This window comes from Echinops telfairi, unplaced genomic scaffold, assembly GCF_000313985.2.
Source record: "Echinops telfairi isolate 266 unplaced genomic scaffold, ASM31398v2 ScPeMD7_7458;HRSCAF=8496, whole genome shotgun sequence".
In the NCBI taxonomy this organism is placed as follows: domain Eukaryota; kingdom Metazoa; phylum Chordata; class Mammalia; order Afrosoricida; family Tenrecidae; genus Echinops; species Echinops telfairi.
In genome coordinates, this window is record NW_022111358.1 from 17688384 (window position 1) to 17693959 (window position 5576).

Sequence of the window (5576 nt, forward strand, 5' to 3'; positions counted from 1 at the left end):
TCCGAACGCTTCGCTGGCTTGCTATAGAGCGAGAGTGGAGTGCTTCGACCTTCCTCGGGCCCTACAGGACAAGCAGCACCCGGCTTCTGCCTCGTCTCCCAACCTGAGATCCGGGCCCTTTCTTCCTCGTTCCAGGCACAGCAGCCACTCTGGCCGTCGTCCAGTTCCGTTACCGGGACTTCCTGGTTACTGCACGGCCGTGGCATGCTGGTCCCTCTGGCCCGAGCTCCTCACCTCATTTCTGCTCCTCGTTTCTGCTTCAGCCTCAACTCCAATTCTATCTTTTCTTCTCATGTCTCACTTGTAAGTTCCAGCTCATTTTGACCCCATGTCTACAAGGTAGAACGGTTTCTAGGGTTTTAATGGCCATGACCTTTCTGGTGGGAATTGCCAGGCCTGTCCTATCTTTTTAGGGACCTCTGAGTGGGTTCAAATTGGCTACCTGTGGATTAGTAGTCAAGTGTGTCAGCATTGATACCACCTGGAAACTTCGCTCCAGACTTCTTGTGGTCAGGTGCCATTGGGACATCTCTGAATCACAGTGAACTGCCTCACGGTTGTGATCAATGAGCTGATTGTTGCAGCTACCATGCCACTCCATCTCAGCAAGGGGCTTCCTTTTTCTAAGACCCTCGACTTTTCCAAGCATGATGTCCTTTATCAGGAATTGCTCTCTCTTGACAATGTGTCCAAAGTACATGAAGTCAAAGTCTACTCACATTACTTAATGTGGAGCACTGGTGGTAGAGTGGGTATGCATTGGGTTGCCATCCACATGGTTGGCAGTTCGAAACCACCAGCAGCTCCAAGGGAGAAAGACTGTGCTTTCTTCTCCTGCAAACAGTTTCCGTCTTGGAAATCACAGGGCGCTTTGAGTCCTGTGAGTCATGAGTCAGCATTGGCTCGATGGCAGGGAGGTTTTTCTGGGTAATTTCTACCTAACTACCTATGTGTTATCTATCTAGTATCTAGAATCTAGGAATACTTGGCATAGTTAATGATTATACAGCTATTTGTATCTTTACTCAGTTGGTGTTTGTCTCTCCGAGTGACTGGGGGCGAGGGACCACACCTCTTTGGTTTACAGCTGCAGCTCCAATCCTGGCATACAGTGGATGCTCAATAAATAGCATTGTTTTACAACAACAGGCAATTAATGAGTTCTCACTATGTGCCTGGGATTCCCCTAAGCAGTGTACTTATATTGTTCAATTCAATCCTCAGCGCAGCCCTAAGAGGCAAATATTAGTCTTCGCATTTTGATTAAAAAAAGAAAGAAAGAAGAAAATGAGGCACCGAGAATGTAAGGAACGTGTCCCAAACCACACAAATCAGAAATGAAACCTGATCCCAAACTCTTCCTGCCTGTTTCAAGAGTAGAAGGCCACCATCGGCCCTTAGGATTTGTCAAAACGGCTTTGGTGATGGTCTCCACTCACTTCCGGTGGGACTGGCTTGAAGGGGATCTTGGAACCGGTAGGAGACCCACTGCCCCCGCTCCTCCAGGAGGTCAGTTGGAGGGATGGAGGAGCCCCAGAGGGATGTGGGGTGGGGGAAGGCCTGTGATGGGGCCACAGGTCAGACTTAGAGCCAATGAGAAATGGGCCAGGCTGTTGGTGAGAACATGCCTCGCTGTGATTCTGACCCACTGTCACATCCTCGCGGCGTCCTTCCGACCCAGTGTCCATCGACGTTTGGGACTGGGTTTCATTCATCGCACGCAGTGCGCCCAGTGCGCTTGGCACTTCGTGGGCTCTTTCACGTGTTTGCCTTTACTGCTCAGTCCCCCGGACTGGTCCGCTGGGTTGATTTCCAGGGTGAGTCCATGATGCCCTCCTTGCTGTCTTCCCACCCAGTGAGCACCCTCTCTGTCAGAGTGCCCGACGCACTGCCCTTCAGAGCCCCTCATGCGCCCGCCTCTCTAGAAGGCCAACTATCGCCCTTGGCCACTTTCTAGGAACCTCAGAAGGCCTGGCTTTGGGGCAGTGCCCCCACGAGGCGGGGAGGGGAATAGCATGCCTTCCCCTGGAAAAAGCACTAGTGATTGGGGAGCTTGCTGTTGTGCGCAACCTCCCCACCCCCGCCACAGCCGAACACCCCCAGTCCCCGCCAGCCATTGCCTACAGACCGGACAAATGCAGCTGCTTCCACAATAGGACAAAATGCCTTCGGTGATTGCAAGATGTCAGTCATTGGCCTCCATGTTTATCTCCCCATTTTGGGGGGATATATCTACAAAGGAGGTATTGCTAATGGAGTGGAGTCTGACGCATGGCGAGCCCATCAGGACAAAGTCGAACTGCCCCTATGGTTTCTAAGGCTGTAAATTGAAAAAGAAAATTGACAGAAATAGAAAGGCTCGTCTTTTTCCAGTGGAGCGACTGGTGGCTTCGAACTGCTGACTTTTGTTGTTAACAGCCAAAGAAGTCAAGGGCCTTACCCAAGGGGGATGGAACCCGAAGCTACCTTCTTAGACACTTAACAGCTTGTCTTCTCTCAGGGAAGAATCACCACCAGGTCTTACTATGTCCCTTCTACTGCCCTTTCCAGCAGAAGGCTAGGGGGGTGGCGGGGGTCGTCTCCCTCATTCAAGGCTGCCACCATCTGACAGAGCGGAGAAAGAGAACCCAGGTGTGCCCAGGTGTGCCCATATCTCATCATTCACCACCAGGTGGCGCCATGGTCCCAATGTGTAAAACTAAAGTCCACTGTCTGGAAGTGGACTGGACTCATAGCGACCAAGGGCACCGAACAGAGCAGATGGACCCCTGAAGGGTTTCCAAGGTCGTAAATCTCCACTAAAGCCCACTACCACACAGTCTCCTATGAGTTCGGTGGGTTGGAACCTACGGCCTTCGATAACAGCTGAGTCCTTTTACCACTGCACCTGCAGTGCTCCTTGCCCTAAGACATGGCCTCACAGTTTGGTCTTTGGGAATCCCTCAAAGAAAAGAGCTTGCCTTCTTGCAGTAAGAGCTACCAGGCTTTCAGTCCCTCTGTGTGCCTGAAGTCAGCTCATTTGAGCCCCACAGCTGCGTGGTGGGAGGGAGGCTCATAGAAGGTAGTTGTCACGAAGTCCCAGAGGCAACAGATGCAGGATGAAACCACAGCCCAGCCATGGAGTCGGAGACTGGAAATCTTTGCAAGAATAGGAACCCTCATCTTCCTGCAGAGCGGCTGGTGAGTTTGAACTGCTGACCTTCCTTGAAGTTCACAGCTCAAGGCCCAACTTACAGCGTCATCAGGCCTCCTGGGATCTGAAACTCAAACCACACCCTCTGCCACGATTCCGACTTATAGCAACCCTATAGGGCAGAGTAGAACGGCCCTCCTGGGTTTCTGAGACTATAACTCTTTATGGGAGTAGAAAGCCTCCTCTTTCTTCTGACCAGGTCCGCTGACTTCTGAACAGGAAGCTAGTGGTGTGAAAAAGGAAACTAGGCCTGAGCTATGAGCTACAGTTACCATCCGGGCTTTGTCCTCCCCCCTCCCCACCCCCAGCACAGCTGGAGATGAGCTGTCTGGAACACTGCCTAGTTCCTGGCCATGGGCCAAGGTAGAGGGCACCAGGTGCAGTGGGGACCTTCAGGGTTCGAGCACTTTGGCCCCAGCACACAGCACCACATCATGGCTTTGCTTTGAGCAGGGATGCCATCCGTTGGTTTTCCCCCCTCTCAGTGGACTCTCTTGGAGGATACAGTACAGCCACCTGATAGTCAGGGGGAAATGCAGGTGGCCGCCTGGATAGCATCGTTTGCATTCTCTTGTTTCTCAACTTGCAGACCAGCATCCCGTTTTATTTCACTCAGTTTGAAAGGAGATAGGTGTTACCTCTGGGTGTTGACCATCTACCACAATACAAGGATAAACACGGGGCTGTATTAGCCAAGTGATTGCTCAGCCATTGGCGGTGTCTGGCAGGCGCGATGGGACCCTGGCTTGAGGCTGTCATATTTGCCTCTGTGTGTGCCCCAGGAGGTGCCAGGGACAGTGAGTTAGTTTATTGTGCCAACCTGGCCGATAAACACATGTGGGGTTAATTGAAGAGCAGAGAGCTAAATGGCTCAGTGGGCCTCGCCTTTCTAGTTCTTGGGTCTCTTGCTTTTTGATGGTTGGACCAGGGTGCAGCTGCCTTAGCCAGTTCCCTGCTTTAGCTGGCAAGGCTCACTTCCTGCAAGACATTCCTGAGGAGAAGCCACATGGACCTACCCCGATGCAGGCCTGGGTGCTGGAGCACCTGTGTGGAGACCCCTGCCAGGGCTGAGAAGTTTACACATTCACTGACTCAGCTTTCTTCCTGCAGTCAGCATCATTGCGTCTGTTTTGTGAGATGGAGGAAGGCTTTATGGATTGGTGTCGGACAAATGGGTTAATGTTGGACTTGTGGGCTTGGGCAGCACTGGGTTGGGATGATTTCTTGATGCACACTTAACCTTTATATAAAACGCTCTCTTATATATGAGCTTCTGTGGATTTGTTTCTCTAAAGTACCCAGACTAATACAGACAGGCACAGAGCTGTTTCTACATCTTAGAACAGCTCTGGAAAGGGGGTGATTTGCCCCATTATGAACAAGGAATGAACGCCTGCATTTTGGTAATAGAGTTCCAAGCCTCATTCCCACTCTTCCATCAACTTTCAGTCCCCAATCCACCTGATACCAACACCTATGCATTTTCAACAGCCCCAGCAGCCTCACCTGCCTTCTACCCCTGCAGCCATCTCCCCTGGACCCATAGGGCCCCCCAAAAAGGCACATGGCAGGGAAGGCCTAGGTGGGAGGCCCAAGATTGGGGCTGAGGGACAGACCAGGTAAGGTTCAGACCTGATCTGAGGGTCTTGCAGGAATGGGGGCAGAGAAAGGGGGATCTTTGGGATCTGAGATATCAGAACACCTACTGTGCATCCTTCACACTGCCCACCAAGTTGTGCTGCTAGCTGAAAGGATGCTGGTTCAAACCCACTAGGCACTCTGTGGGCAGAAAGGAGGCTGTCTGCTCCCATGAAGATTCACAGCCTCTGAACACACTGCTGGGTTCTTATGAGTCCGAACTGACTCAATGGCAATGAGTTTTGGCTGGATTTTGAGCTAGATTTTGAGGAGGACACAATCTTTACCTTGGCTGCATCTCTTTTCTCAGCTGGTTATTCCCAATCCCCTCTTGTACCAGCTGCATGCTCCACGGCTCCGTGCTCTAGAGCGACTCATCCTGGCGCATCGAGAGCTCAGGTCAGGCCGTCTTGCCCATCCCTGGGTTCAGGCTTTGTGGGCTGAGCCTTCTGCTAGGAGAACCGGTTCTCCCCTCTCCTCCATCACTTTTCTCTTATTCTCTTCTTATAAATCATCACCTTGAAAACATCTTGAAAGAATGGAATGCTTTCTTGGTTTCCCAGAAGAAAGTAGATCCCAAGTTCCTTGGACGTGGGAGAACTGAGTTGGATGCTCAAGACCTTTAAAGAAATCAGCTGCTTACTCACGAACAGAGAGGTTAGTAGGGCTGGCCCCTGGAATTATGCGCGACAGAGGAGAACACTAAACCTACAGGTTGGGGAGAGGGGCCTGCCTGCCATGCCCA